This window comes from Lepisosteus platostomus, chromosome 2, assembly GCF_059453375.1.
Source record: "Lepisosteus platostomus isolate fLepPlt1 chromosome 2, fLepPlt1.hap1, whole genome shotgun sequence".
NCBI lineage: Eukaryota > Metazoa > Chordata > Actinopteri > Semionotiformes > Lepisosteidae > Lepisosteus > Lepisosteus platostomus.
The window spans coordinates 68,832,560-68,848,913 of NC_142612.1; the positions used below are offsets into that span (position 1 = coordinate 68,832,560).

A 16,354-nucleotide genomic window follows, 5' to 3' on the forward strand; every position below is an offset into this window, starting at 1 on the left:
CTGCACAATTATGTGCATAGTTTGAAATTTGTAATTTTTTCTATACCGTTAATACATTTATTTTGTTACCGAGATTGAAAGAACACTCTGAGAAAATATTCACAATTTACTGGGACATTAGTACAGACAGCAGGAAGAAAGAGCTAGACGACTGCAATGATAAAGCCTGAAATACTGTGTGAACCAGTCAATAAGGCCATTTTATTTCAGGAAATTTACAATATTTGCCCATTTAATGTCAGACTAGGAATGTAGGCTCTTCCCCACCATACAATTCACTGACCTTCATCTGTTTTTCGTACAATTCAGTTCTTGTAATACCTTGACCCCTGAACTCTGGGGCTTCATTTTCTCTAAAGGGCAAGATCAGCCTTTTACTTTTGTGTCCCTTTACAGGAGCTGCAGTTTTGTTATGCTCAAATACAATACTTTGTTGTAATTTTGCAACCCTAGCATTCGGCAGGAGTATATAGCTTTTAGCGTGTTCCAACAGCCTGTTATGGTATGGTTGTTACTGTGTTAGGTCAATCAGCCATTCTCAATGGCAATACAATTTTTTCTGGGATTAATGTAGATTTCAGATAGCATGTTATATGTATTACTTAGTGCCTTTTAGTGGTATCTGTCTCACCAGGACCATTAAGTGTTAATGTAGTAAAAATGGAAAACTGAGAGAAAAACTGGAAAACAGCATGTGGGAATGAGGGAGTGAGATTCCATTAGTAAACAGGATGTTGAAAAAATCAGCAATTTATTTCAGTGATACTTTGCGAGTGACATGTGTAAACTGGAGGAAGGGCATATATTTGTGGCCTGATCGCTGTGTAGTGCCCCTTCTGCTGATTTCTGTTCCCAGGCTGCTTGGCCACTGGCTCTGTCAGAGTGACCTTGAAGGCGCTTGGCTGTCTTCACCCTGGGTCTGTACGCTTCACTGAGCATTCCTCCAAGTGCTCCATGTTGATACCTGAGGGGATTTCTAGGTGGAGAACGGTGGCTTTCCTTCACGGTGACACCTATTAATGGCGGATTAGGAGGAAGTGTTCAAAAGAATCAACCACATGAGAAATTGCCCACCTTCATTCACTTAACTCTTCCTTTCCTGTGGGCAGCAGTCTCACTACTACTTACCTCTCCTACCCTCAGATATAGTGGCCCGCTGTTGTCAGCCGAGCCCAGCACACAGTGCAGCACAGACGCTGGAGCCAAATTTTAAATTCTACCGTTCTTAATACCCGAAACAGCTGCTACCCCTCTTGAATTGTATAGTGAATATTTATGTCTTTGAATTAGGATAAAATCAAACAAACTAGACAAAAGCGAAGAGTCAGACTTGGTACCCCCAAGAGTGCGCTATGTGATGAGATTACCAACACTAGTGAAGTGCTTTATTCTGGTATCAAGAAGCAGTACCAGTGTGTGTGCCAGGCTGAAACAGAGCTGACCACTCTAATTCCTGTACATGCTTGTCTGACTGAAGCTTTATTTTCCTAATTGATCTTTCAGGAATCCCAGTAGGCTTGACTCCTCCCTGGCAGATCAGTGAGACAAGTGGCTACATTGCCAGTTGAAAAGATTCAATGCGACACTTGGCACAGTGAAGATATCTGCATGGCACTGCCTGGGTCTGCTGAGTGCACCTCTGAACTGTCTGAGAAAATGTACATAATGCAGTCGCTCAGAGCCAGCCTCATGTGCAACCAGCTGTCAGAATAAATCAGTCCATCTTCAAACATCATCTACACACAGGGCTCTAATCAAACATCTTGTTTGGGGGAAAGTCTTATGAATTTTCTAAGTGGCTTAGTTTGCCACAGTACAGAACAATTTCAAAAGCAGGCTTAAGAGACCACATCCCATGCAAAAGATATTGAGTTAAATGCTTTATTCGGTAAAACAAAGCAAGTCATGTGTTTGGAACTTAGTGTTATAAGCACCCCACTAACTCACTTAAAAGTGTGCTGTAGAGAGATTAATACAATTTGAAGTGTTCAGATACTACTGCATGTCCTGTGTGGTTGAAATGACTCATGATTCACACCACGTTCAGACAGTTTGATGTCATTTAAAAAAACTACCATACACCCTGCCAGGGATGACCAATGAAATATTTAAGAAAAAGAGACATTTTTTCTCCAATGTAAATACAATCAAAAGAATAAACAAAAAATATTTATAGTGCCCCTGAATAACATACATGCAGTATGCTGGGATAAAGTTACAGACACAAGTCAAATAAGCTTAAAGGCTGAATAGCCGACACATTTATTTATATCACTGTCACCACGTCACCACCAAAGTTTTTTTTTTTACATTTGTGGACTTTTGTAACCTGATCTCTTCTAGAGAAAAAGCCTCTCGCATCCCGCAGCTATTGGCCATTGAGACGCAAGCAAGTGAATCCAAACGTGAGGCAGCTATTTGTCACCAAGACAAAAGATTGATTTTCACAGTTGGGTCACGGTTGTGCGGAGAAGAAAGCAAAGCCCGCCAGGTAAATAGGATGTGATTGTGCATCAACAAAGGCCTTGTCTTAACCTCCTAACCTCATTCGCTTTGTGGAATTCCTGCTATTCTTTACGCATTCTCTTGCAAGCACCTTGTGGGGGCAGTTGAGGTACCTGCATCCCGTCCATAAGGGCATGCCAATCCTCCTAAAAAGCATGAGCTGTGTATGTGTAGCACCGATCTGAATCTTTTATTTGAATAAATATGTTGTTGTTTTTTCCAGTTTCTGCACATTTACATTATGAGAATCATAATGACTTGTGTCTTTTCTTGTGAGAAGCATTTAAACCAATGAGCAGGCACTACTTTTTCTGTGCTGCATAAATGGGGGTGTTTACATGGATTTCAACATATTTCTTGAATTCCGCAGTAATAGCTATGGATGGGCTTTTCTGCCATCAAGTTAAAAAATAATGTGTTATCTTGTAATTATGAGAAAAGTACCTAATTATTACAATATAGTACATTATCTTGTATTTACGAGATAATACATTCTCGGGTACTTTATGTGATAATCACGTGACAGCACAATTGTCGTACAATACCTACGGTAACATTAGAAACACAATGTGGGGCTGTGGGGCCTCCTTCAGGTGTTGACACTTGACTTTCAGTTTAAAGCAGTGGAATCAATTGCACGGTACATTTGTCCTTGTTTAAGGATATGTGTGAATGTCCTAAATTATAATCCTAGGTTATAACTTAGTCCTAGTCCTAGGTTATAATGATTGTGTTCCCATTAGGTACAAATTGTAACATTTCATTATAAATAAAACCCAGTGGAAAGTAAGTCCATGCACATTCTGCAGTGCTGGACCCTCTCACAAGCACTAAACCCAAAGTTGGGGCTGAAGTATCGATAGCATGTAGGTGTTGTGATTTCAGAGCATAGTGGGGTGTTCATGCACTCAAATGATCTTTGGAATCTCGTAATTTACTGTTGCCTTGATGGCAACAATGCATTTCTGTAAATTCCTACAAAACAAAATATTACCAGGACACCATAAACATTTGAGAGTAAGTCTTTGCAAATGTTTACAATGGTCTTTTAACTATGGAAGTGCAAATTCCATGGGCTGGTTTGTCTGTCTGTCCATCTGTGGTTGACTTAAGACACCTGCTAAATAAAATCTGCAAGAAAGTCCCAATAGAAAAACTAGTTTGACTTCCCTGCTCTACAGTCCAACAGACAAACACCTTAGACAGAAAATTCCTCCCCAAAGATTCACAGAATCATTGTACTGGGTCTACTCGCTTTGAAATATGACTGGTCGTTATTTGGTTTATACAAATTGTCTTTTACCAGTCTGATATTACAATGCTCATAAGACCCCAGAGAACTGAATAGTTTGTTCTCTAGTCTAGTCATCATGTCCTCTTATTAACAATATTGTTGACAGGAAATGCCCAGCTCTAACCATTGATAATGGAGTTCAGCATTGGAGTTGCATTATTACTGAACTAATCTGTTTTTAATGGCACCCTGATTAACTGTTTAACAGCAATTTACCTCCAACAATAGTCATTCAAAAGAATGCTTCCAACCCTGTAGGAGCTGCCTCAAAAACAAGTCATAGGAAATAATATGAGAGAGAGAGTGTGCTTCGCTAACCTGTCTTTCTGCAGGATTATAGCAGCATTTTAAGTATAAAGCTAAGCGTGACACTAAACAATATTTAAAAGGGTTATTACACCCCACCTTTCTCTCATTGTTCCCATTTACGCAGTTTGGCGCAAGCCCAGCAGAGAATACAATTCCTGAGTCATCATTCCCTTAAAAACATCCAATCATTATTGTTTTGTCTTTGTGTCCTATCAGCGAATAATGTGTATGTTTGTTCTTTTTACATCCACAATTAGTGTATGGGGGAAAAAATAACTCTCTGTATATTAGTGTTAATCACTCACCTGTCATTGGCAGTTATTTTAATGAGATACATTAATGGATTATAAGGAAAAAAATTGGAATGTGTTTCATTTTACTTGCCCGTACATGCCAAACCTTAAATCCTGCACATTTACTTTGTCATTCTGTAGCATTATGTAAGCTCTGCAAAGGCACAATTTAATTGTACAGGTTACCAAACAGAAGCTGGGAAAACAATAACTTAACCATGTTGTTTTGTTTGAGGAGTAGAGGTGGGGCACTTTTGTTTCGAAGTGTGTCAATGCTGTTAAAACTTTTCCCAACCTTTTGAAAATTTCTGTTTCACTACGGTTTTCTTCACACACAAAAAGAAACATTCCTCTGGGAATGTGGGAAGCACCCGTATAACTAGTTGGTGAAAGGTTATTTTAATTCTTGTTTCTACAGTACTCAAGAGAAAAGAACAGATCAACTTTCACTATTCCCATTATCCCATGGGCTGTGAGCAAATGTGTACACTATCGAATGTGTCTATCATACTTTAATAGGGTCCCTGTTGCTAATTATAATTTTTTTATATCTTAGCTGTGGCTGAAATTGTAGTTGAATTCAATTAGCATTTTTCTTTGAGTATTGACTTTCAATTCTGGAAGCCATTGGGAAAGTCAGACACAAATTGCATGTAGTTAAAAGGCAGAGATTAGGAATGTCTCACTGCATTAGGTAAAAGTGAATGAGGTTTTATTTAGCATGTGCATCTGTATGATGTTTTGGCAAAATGTTGGTAATATATGAGATGTTATTTTATGATTTATCAATTACGAAATAAGATCCTTCTTCTAAGTCCTTAAAGATGAACCTGGGTCCTTGCAATATTGTTCACATGAACAATTACTACATAGCTGCTTTGAGAAATTGAAATAACTGCTTTAAGGAACATTAATTATAATAACTTTGTTAAAATGCTGATTTGCTTAGCATACACTTCATGATGATGCAAAAACACACCTTTTGTTTATGTTTTGAAAGTATAGGTTGCTTTCTTCTTCATTGAAAGACTGCATGAATCTATACTTTGCTGTAGCTTCACTGAAAATGAAAGGATTAGATTTGATGCTTCTTGAGAATATGCTTTTCTAATATATTTCTATGGAGGTTTTGTTGGTTCATTACCTAGGGATACCTGCTGTTCTGATTAGTTTCCTAAAGTTTCCTAAGTTTCCTTTCATTTTAGCACTAATGGAGTAATTGCCCTTTCTGCTGTAATGGTTTGTGAGGTTTGAAGTAGGTTAAAAACACCCAAGAACTAACCATCACTGGATGTAAAGTGCATAATAATAGTACTGTAAATACTACCTTGTGTTAATATATCCCTCCATACCTCACCTCTCTGGGCTGTGAAACACTACACTCCAGGTAAGAGACTTAAACAAAAAGTAAACAGTGGAGCAAGCACAAGGCCATCATTTTCTTGTCTCAACTTGCATAATTGTGGAGCTTAATTGCTATTTACCTGCAATAAACCCAGAGTTCATATAATACTCAGTAATTGTTGTATCCTTTTCACTTTTCTTCTGCTTCAGCTAGTCTGCTGCTTTATTCCATTAGGTGCAAAGAGGATATGCTGACCTGCACCTCTTTAAAAAAATGGAAAAAGAAGCTCTGTGTTAAAGGTTCTTTAGAAATTTGTTGAAAGACAACCATTAATGGGATAATTCTATAGCATAGTACAAAATGGGCAGTTTGTGATTTCTTCTTCTGGTAGTTGGAAGGAGTTCAAGGCTCAGAGACTTCTTTCAAACTACCACGTCTTAAACACCATACAGTAAGTGTGAAAGGTGCCTTAACCTCTGCTGTGTTGATTACAATGTTTAAAAAGGTTTTGGTGAACACCCTTAAGCTAAAAAAAATACTTGAGTGGAAAATGGAGGGGAATTTTACCTAAGGTTTTCTATGGGTTTTCAAATCTGATTTCTCCTGCAGACAGGTTCTCTAAAAATATACGGTATATGGGACATTTAAACAATGAAAATAATTATGATAGTACTGCAACAATAAAATATAATTATCTACCATTTTTAAATACAGCATATCCCACACACAGGCAAGCTAGACTATGACGGAATCGTGGACAATTGGAGCTAGAGGTAAGCTTTGTCAGAATGGTGGAACTTAACTTAAGGAAATCCGATTTGTACTGAATTAGGTACTAACCTGCTGAACTCTTTACACCTGCTAGGGAAAGAAGGAAAGGCCATTAGGTGTTACACATATATTATTTGATTTCTTTTTTAAAGAAAGGCGCATATATTACAGTTTATCTAAGATAGCTAAAAACATTGAGTCAGATCTATTACACACACCCAGGCCATAAAATGCAACACTTTCTTTTACAAATATATTTGCTGGTTTGGCAGTCAATTTAGAAGCTTTGTTTGTCCCATCAGTGTCATGAATATTGAGCAGAAAATGAGGCCAGCTGCCAACACTAGCTTCCTGTTTATCCAGGTTTGAAACTCTCAGGCAGTGTTCTCTGTTAGAATGTGGAGGTGCATAATCAGGACTTACTAATAAAATAAATATATATTTAAAAATGCCGAGAGCAAATGCAACTCAATTTCATTCTTTTTTTTTATTGCAGCCTGAAGCCTAATGGTACTTGTGTTCTGACACGGCACATAAACACATATAAAAGAAGTTATTAGCGTAGATGCAAATCAAATTACTAGGAGTGTAAACTAGTTTTCCTCCCTGAGCCTGTGTCTATAATTACTTCGGCTTATAAGACTATAATGAATGCTAATGATGCTCTGTTTCAGAGGAAGGGAGCTTGCTGTACTGGCCAGGTTGAATATTTCCCTTGTCATATCTAATTGGTTAGAATTGCCTGTAATAATTGTGAAAAGTGATTTTTTCCCCCTTTCTTTCTGAAAATATAAACAGGATATATAAGTGAATGGAAACATGTGGGAGTGTTGAACCTCTGTAATTTCGTTACTGACCATACTGGCCTGTGCACTTTTAAAGTTTGGAGATCCCAAATTATTTTAGTTATGATGGGTCACAGCGTATTGAACTCTGTTGCAGTCCCTTGCCCATTTCGTATATATTGAAAAAGGGAAGAAGAAGATGAGAAACTGAGGGCTTGGCTGTGCTCTGCTGCCTTTTGCAAGGCCAAACTCTTACTGTTCACTCTAGAATATATAGGATTTTTCTGTTTGAAAGAAGAGGGCCCATTGCTCATTAACACCCCTGTCTGCCCCCTATTCTGAGTCCCTTCTTTTTTTAGTCTACCTTCGGTGGCGCTTTTCTTGCATGACTCATGCATTCGCCACACCTCGCTCTGGCACAACATAACACGTGGACCTGTTTGTAGTACACGATAGGAAGAGGCAGATGAATTTTCTGTGTCAAAGCAAAAATATCATCACTTGTTAATTTGCCATGAGATTGGCAAACCCACAGTGATGTATGTCATAATGTGCTACTAACAAGTGTTCACATTTAAATAGAACAGAAAAAAAATGACATCAGGACTTGGTGAAGAGAGTTGCATGCTGACTTTTTCCTTTTTAGGCAAGAGGTAGTCGATTACGTTGAAACAGGCTCTGCTTGGGCCTGACGCTGGTATGCTGAACAACAGTTTCTTGTCTGCTGCCTTGGTTTGTGCAATTGAAGAGAGCTGAGCAAAGACTCCTTCCTTCCAAACGACTATGGAAATTAAGAAAAAAAGGGTTCCCACTAGTTAAAGGTATAATTTGATGTGGAGTTCAATGTCAATAAGGTTAGGTTATTAGCTACAGGTGATTTTTTTCCTATTTTCCCTTGATCAAAAATATTCCTTCTGTGAATTATTCTTTAAAGAACAGCTAAATATTAATAATCAAGAAAGGGTAGAAAAGAATGCCTTCTTTAATGTTTAAAATAAGGGCTAACACTTACCCCATGACATTTTCAACTTATTTTTGAAAATTATATAAGGATTATTCCTTTTCAACAAGGAAATGTAATTTAATCATGTGCAATATGGGAAAAATACACCTTCTTTTACACTTTGGTATAGAGAAAATACTTCCCCAAGAAAGGCTTAGTGCAGTTCTGAAGGGGAACAAAAGATCTTTCTTTAAACTATGGCCACCTCTTATAGGGTATTTGGCAGTGGAGTTAACAGAACTCCTGCACAGGGGTCAATGTGTATTAAGTAGAATCCCTTTAGGAGTCCTACAAACTAAGAGAGGAGGGGAGTTATACTGAATGGGAAGGATGAATGGATGTGGAGAGGAGACAGGATGGATCTAACTACAGAGCTAGAAGATTGGAGATTTCTTCATATATTTGCATCTTTATGTTGTATACGATTTCCTTATATGGTGCTTTTTGTTGTTTTTTTGTTTGCCTTCTTGTTCTTTAATGATGGATGGTTTGTGAAATTTGTTGAAAATTAATAACGAAATTAAGGGCAAAATTATGCCCCTTTCCAATTGCATGTCCTGCATTTCTGCAATTATGGCCCCCAGTGTTTCTTTTGCATGTTTCTTTTTTTTTAACCAGGAAAATCAAACCCACACTTTTAACATGTTCCTATATATTGGCCTTCAGAAGCAGTGTGTTTTGTTTCTGTGCTGAATAATCTCTTCTCAAGGCAGAACAGTACAATAGTACAACAGTACCTCACAAAGAGAAGCTTATAATTTGAATTGAAATTAAAATTATGTTCTTTAAATGTGATTAGGCGTGTACATATCCTTTAATGTATGTACATCTATAAATGTTGCTATATGCTGTATAATTCAGTTTTTATATAATTGAATCATTTTTGACATAATTGACATATCTACTCCTCTTGTCAGAAAACAAATTGAACATGTTGTTGCAGTGCAGCTAGTCACCTCTCTGCCAGGATATTTTCTGAAGATTTTAAATAAATCTTTAGACAAATAGTAGGATAGAACTACTGTTGTTAAAGCTGATGATCTGGCAAGTTGCTAAATGCTGACTCATCCTAGTACACTATTACTATAACTCTATTAAATATCAGTGCTACACTTAATAATGTAAACTACCACATCCTACTTCCACACAGAATTTATTTGGTATCTCGGGTACTGCCCTAAAATGGTTTAAATTCCACCCTTTTAATGTCAGCTTTTTATTTATTCTTGTTGGCTTTAGTTCTAAGATTGGTTATGTATGATGTTCCTCAGGGATCAATTTTGGGACCCATGGTATTTAGAATTTCTAGGTTTACTTTTGGTCAAATACAAGAATTACGCGATTTCAATATTTGTTTCTATGCAGATTAAATTCAAATGTCCAGTATAAACGTTTGGATGATACAAAGTTTTTTTTTGTATTTAAAGACTGTGGAACTTGGGTTCCTCCCATCAGTTAAGTAAATCCAATTCTCCAATTCTTATCATTTGAAATCACTTGGTTTCAAAGCAGGATTTTAAAAACATTTTCAGATTCTTTATTTTAATTGTACTGTTTCTAAACAATCTAAAGTGCTGAACATTGTAAAGGTATTTGTGTTCCATCTTTGAAATACTGCTAGGCTGCATCTTTTGCTGTCAGTGACCTTAGTGGAAAAACAGATTTGTGTGTTTGTTTTTTCTTGTAATGATTCCTGTATTTCCCTGCTTGAAGAAGCTTCTAAAATTACACTTCACAAGCCACAGTTGCCACAGAATTTGGCAGCTAAGCTAGAATCATAATAAGGTTTCACCCAGATGATAACATCACCTCTACATCGCATCTTTGCACAGGCATCCTGTCAGGTTTTGAGATGATTTTAAAATCCTTCTGCTTACATTCAGGGTTTTACATGGTAAGGCACCTCAGCCATTTTCTCCCTTCCATACAGCCTTCACTCAGCTGATTCTGGTTTATTATGTGTTCCCACTGTTTGTCTGCGCTCTGTGGGGGATAAGTACTTTTATTTATAATGTCACTGAAGGTGTCTGAAAACATACTTTTTCAGAAAGACTTCACGATTGTGTCTCCTGTGTTTTCATACACATCTTCTAATTTCATTTTGATATGTGCTTCTTTTGTATTGGTAAGCACTTTGAGACAACTGCATCTAAGTGTGTCACATGAAAATAAGATTATTATCATTATTATCGAATAAGTGCCATTAGTACAACATAAGAAAAAAATCCTTCATTAGCAAGAACCGAATAGTCAGATGTTAAGGCAGTCATGGCAGCAAATACTTCTATTGGTTTTCTCTTTACTGGCGTCGCGGAGAGTGAAAAATATTAGAAGACTGTGTTATATTTAACCCTAAGGGCCTGGTTTAAAAGACCAGATAACAGAAATGATGAAGTGCAAATTTGATATGAAAACTCAGAATATATAACTTTAATAATTAAAATCCTGCTTGATGTTTTTCAGAGCAAAATAATCAAGGTGAGCTAGCTAGCTGGACATCTTTCAGGAAATTTAAAGCGTGAATTTAGTATTTTTGTACTTGTGAAAACCTCAGCTGTGTAACCTGATCAACGGAAAGTCCTTCTTTTCACAGAGCAGGTACAGCTAATGCATAGTATCTCCAGCACACTGGCTGGTGAGCGTACCTAATGCCCCCTCCGCAGAGCAAATGAGTGAGAGGGTAGTTCCGTCCCTGGCCTTATTTTCCATTACTATTATAATTAGAATAATCCTTTATACAGCATTTTATATTTAGGTACTGTATATTTAAGTGCATTATGCCATCTAATAATTGTTCTCTGTTTTAACTGCTATTACTCATCAGTCGGGATTATATGTATACATATTTTTTTCTAATAAACAATTATCTTAAATAGTTACATTAATGCATCCCAGCATTTTAGTTCAAGGGAAATTTATTTTTCAAAAATGAGTGTTCATAGATTAGAACCTACTATTAGCTTAAAGCATGTGAGTTTTTAGTGAGGAACTCGTGTCGTGTTTTCATTATACTGTATGCTTTTATTTAGCAGACTGGGCAAGGGGCCATATATCTTCAGGCAAGATTCCATCTTCCTCTTCTGAAATATTTGAAACTGCACAATCTTGGTGAGGGTGTAAGTGACACTGTGGTGGTGTGCAATAGAAATAGTTCACTAAAGTGTGTAAACTGGTCAGCTTGTACACTAACTTTGAAAAGTCCTGACATGTCTCTGTATGCTTTTGAGTGTAGTTAGGAAAACCAGTATGCAGAAATGTTCTTTTTAATCATTACATTGATTTTTTTAACTGAAAAAATACTAGCAAAAATTCCTTTAGTATTCTGTGTTTTTTCAAAACACTTTGATTCTTGTTCTAGCAGGCTCTATTAGGATATCTTCTGCATGACATATTTTCAATTGTGGACAACAATTTGTTCGTCTTCCTGTCTTTTCAATGGAATAATTCAATTAATTCTGATGTTACCATGTATGAAAAGCATTTCTACTCTATAAGACAATGCTAGCCGTTGTAGGTATCCGTTACTTCAAGAACTGTTGTATCCAACATGTGAATCTGAAATTAAGAAAAAATTGTAGAGACAAATAAATTAAAAGATTAACAAAAACACACGACCCTTTGAATTAGACTTCTAGTTTTGTAGGTGGTATGGTGGTGCAGTAATAAGCTCTGGTAATAAGTGTTGGTTTCCACTCTGTCTTTGTGTGAAGTTTTCTTCTTCTCCGATTTTTTTGCATGACTTTTCTCCAGGTTCTTTGCTTCCTTCCTCCTGTCCACTGAGACGTTAAGGTTAATTTAGTGCCTCAAAATTGTGTCAATTCGGTAAAGTGAGAGTCTCTATCTATTCGACTTGTCCAGTGCCTCCCAGGTAAAGTACTCTAAGGATAAAGTGGGTACAGTAAACGTATGGATGGGTGAACTTTGTAAAGCTTTTATGTTTGCTCTTATTTTATTGCTGGTCTTTTGAATGGTGATTGATGACTTCCTGTTGTCTGGGTCCATTGAGCACGTAGTGCGGATATAGCCAATCCGAGCCAATCTGAGATCGTACACGCTGCCTGTAGGCGTACCTGAAGGGCCCTGCATGGCTATACAACTGCATGGGCAGTGCTTGCCCGCCCTGGTGACTGCGGCAGAGCACATTGCTTCACTGCGGACACTACACCTTCATTGCCCTAGAATGCATTTTGAATGTCACTTGAGAAATGCAGGATGCCTTTTGTTATGTCCTCTGTGAACATAGTTCCCCATGTAGAAATACTTTACATAATTTATATAGTTTTTTTTTCGTGTGTTCATTTTGTTTTAAGAATATTTGAAAACTCTTTTTGAAATTAAGTTATGATGCTTTATACATAGAAAAACATAATACAACTTAATGTAAAAGAGTAATTCCTTCATACTTTTGCTGTATAAGAATCCTTTTGACCCCAGTACTAGCTGTAAGCCATCACCCATCCCAGTGAAATGAATGAAAACAGTTACCTAGAAGCTTTTGGATATCTGAGTTAATGTGTTAAGGCCTTATTTACTTGATGTTGGGCTTGTCATTGCCCGCCTTTCATCCTTTTGGAAATATTAAGATAGATTGTTTCCAAGTCCTTTAATTTTCGAGAAAAAGTAATGATTAGTTTTTTTTAAATGTCTTTTTAGGTTCTCAAGGATAGACTTGTTTAGCTTATTAGCTGTATTCTTAAGGCTTATATCCTTTCTTTCATTTTTACAGCTTAATCTTTTGTAATACTGTTGAGTGACAGTGACCTAGGGCAGAAAGTTAGTGTCTACACTTGTAAGAACTTGTATAGAAAATACAGCTTTAGTAAGTTGTGGCAGAATAGTAGCTTTCTTGAGCATTAACATTAGAGTTGGTTTTGTTTAGAAAGTATCTTAAATTTAAACTTTATAAATTTAACTATCTGGATGGAGGATAAGGGGAAAAAAAGCTTTTCTTTCCAATGTTACAATGAGGCTGCACATTTAGATAAAAATCTATGTACAAAATAAAAACTGAAATATGACAGTTTGGTATACAGTACAACATCATAACAGAGAATGTGCTTACTTCTTCTACTTGTAATAGCCAAGTGAAAAACTGATGCAGTTCAGTGCAAACAGCAGTGTGATCATTTTGCTCAGTAGTTCTTGATTCTGGATAAAATTTAAAATGTTCAGGTGTTTATAAGCATACCTAAAAACAAGTGTGAGAAGGTGCTTGTTTTTCAGTTCTTAATAGTTTCATGAATTCAAGAATCTCATTGTGCCACTGGCTGAGGAAACATCATCCTCAACACATTTAGTCACTTTGTTACTCATCTGTCACAGGGGCCTGAGGACATAAACATTGTAGAGTGGCTTAGACTGATACCATCCCTTTGAAAAGCGGTTCAGATACAGTCAGGAAAATGCAACTGTTTCAGAATTAAAATGGAAAAGGTCAAAACTCAACAAGATATTAGACGTGTCGCTTATAACAGTGAAATAGTGCGCTTTGCTAAAGTGCCTGTTGAGAAAGCATTGAAATCATGACATTTTCAAATGAGTCAATAGTTCCCATTTACCATACTCTTAAGTCACATCATAGTATATTGGGATCTAAAGATTTCTGATACATCCTTGCTGAACTGCTCCGTCAATGAATCCACATTGTTCTATTCAGCATATCAATGTCTTCCATACTTCCTGACTGTAGCTTGCAGGATTTGGAATTCTCTTTTAGAATTATGCATAAAAGAGGCGTTCACCAGGATAATTGTTTAAATACGCAGTGTTCATTTTGTTTTTTTCTTGATGTTATGACTGCTGTAGGTTAGCATGCAATTTTGTGGTGCTGACATGGTGAGTATTTTGTTAATGAGACGTAACCAAATGAATGGCAGCGGTTATCTTCAGTCGCAGAGAAAGATCTACTCACCTGCCATTACAGAGCATCAAACAGTCTCCTGATTCGAACACAATCATAAGGGATGGCACTGGAATATCAATCTCAAAAGCACCATGTGGGCAAATAATTTGGAAACATTTCTCCATGCTGAGCTACTCAACGTTTTTTCCAAATATTGTCACTTTTAAAGATCAGAAGCCTTGTGCTCATCATCGAATTCCTTTAAGTTTGTAAGTTCTGTGTTTTAAGATTTGCCTCAATCAGGCAAACATTACTTTCAGGTGCTCTGGTTTCTTCACACACTCCAAAGACATACTGGTAGGTTAACTGGTTTCTGTGTCTGTGTGTGCCCTGTGATGGACTGGCATCCCATCCAGGGTGTACTGTACCTCACCTTGTGCCCATTGCTTGCTGAAATAGGCTCCAGCTCCCCTGCTTCCCTGAAGTACGTGAAATGGTTAGCAGATGGATGGATGGATGGAAAACTAAGGGTTTGTAATACAGGGAAGTGGATAATTATTTTAAAAAGAGAGAACAAATATTTGTTACACACAGGTTGCAAATAGCCCATAACAAGAATACCACTTGTGTCATAGGTTTCCAATACTGAGCACAAGCTAATAGGCTTTTCTAGTTCTGCCCCTATCTGCAGTATTTATGTGAAATATGAGCAGCATACTCCTCTTTAATACCAATACCGATATCATGATGTGTTCACCCTCAGCAAAATTAAAATTTATAGTAGATATCTAGCAATAAAACAATAGTACTTCAGATTTAATGAATAGGTAGGATGTGACTGACGCTTACAAATGAGACCTTAGAGAAATGTTCCATAGCCTAATAGAGATTAAAAGCATACCTGTCATAGTTTTAACTGTTTGAAGTTGTCTGCACAATACAAGGTGAACTGATTGCCTCTGATACTTAGCCTTGTACTTTGAAGAAAAACAGTAGTGCAGACAGTGAAAACTGAAAAGAAATCCTTGACTTAAGCAGAACTAAAGAACTGTGTTAAAATCTTTGGTAGCAATCTCATAACATCTTTAAAGTTTACACATGGTTATGGTCGTGAGATGCTCCTCATTAATCTTCAGATCTGCATCTCCACCTAGACTCTTACATGTTAGGAAAAGGCCAAATGGGAGGTGTTTTTAAAGTTTGTACTCTTTAGGTGCCAACCATCAATTACAAAGGCTTGCAATCTCCATGCAGATTCAGGCCACCAGCCTCGTTAAAATTGAAGAAACGCAGAAAAACATATATACTGTACTTTCAGGTAGGCTGGTGCTTTATGAATTGTCATATGAACAACAATCATTGGAGCTTTTCATATTATAATATGTGAGACTTGCGGCCTTTAATAGATATTTCTATAATTGGATATTCTAAGAAGATGAACTCATTCTTGAAGTTCTCTTGCTGTATGTTAATTGAAATGGGTCAGGTCAGTGGTGCACATCTCCAAACCCTCCTGGGCTGCAATCCAGCAGCAGGTTTTATGTGTCTCCTTAAATCATCAACAGCTTAGAGTTCAGTAAATATTGGAATGATTCAGCCAATTAGTTGAATTAGGTAACTGAGAGCAGCAGAGGAATAAAGACTAGGAGACCCTGTGGCTTTTGAGGACTGGAGCCATGCAGTCCTGATCTAGTTTCTATTTAGCACTTTAAAGCTTGGATGGCCACATTTCAGCACAGCCTAAAACAGGGATTTTTTGGGTGGTAAACCTTAATAATGTGAAAAACGTCTAGTTATACATTCCATATATCAAATTGAATTCAAAATTTATCTTGTGGAAGCGAAATAGAGCCAAGATAGGTGTGGTCTTTAACTCTTTTATTTAGAAACACATGTATGTGAAACACTTCATGATCTGAAACTGATGTCTGGCACTTTGTTTTTGTTGCTTCTTCCCGAGAAAATGGGTGCAAATAACAGGCTAGAATAAAAGCCCTTAAAGAAAAAGGGGACTCAATTAACTATAATTATAGGTGTGGAAATTTGTTATCGCCTTGTGAGCACTCATGCTACTGGCCCATTTTATTTCAAAGTCAGGTTTGTAAATATTCATACTCCTTAGCCCTTTGTTCAAATGAGCACCTTGCTCAATATGATCTGTTGTGGCTCTAAAAATACAAATAATAAAAAATAATAACAATGACTGA

General features: G+C 37.0%; 1 long non-coding RNA gene across 1 annotated transcript in view; it reads right to left on the reverse strand.

Annotated features, from left to right (window-relative positions):
* Nucleotides 1-732: 732 nt before the first annotated feature.
* The window catches only part of LOC148676925 (uncharacterized), a 149,016-nt gene continuing 133,394 nt past the window's right edge, over nucleotides 733-16,354 (reverse strand). Inside the window, exons 3-4 of the long non-coding RNA XR_015929010.1 lie at nucleotides 14,217-14,274; nucleotides 733-1,013 (exon numbers count right to left, since the gene is read on the reverse strand). This is a non-coding gene — a long non-coding RNA (uncharacterized LOC148676925). The remainder of the gene's footprint in view (nucleotides 1,014-14,216; nucleotides 14,275-16,354) is intronic.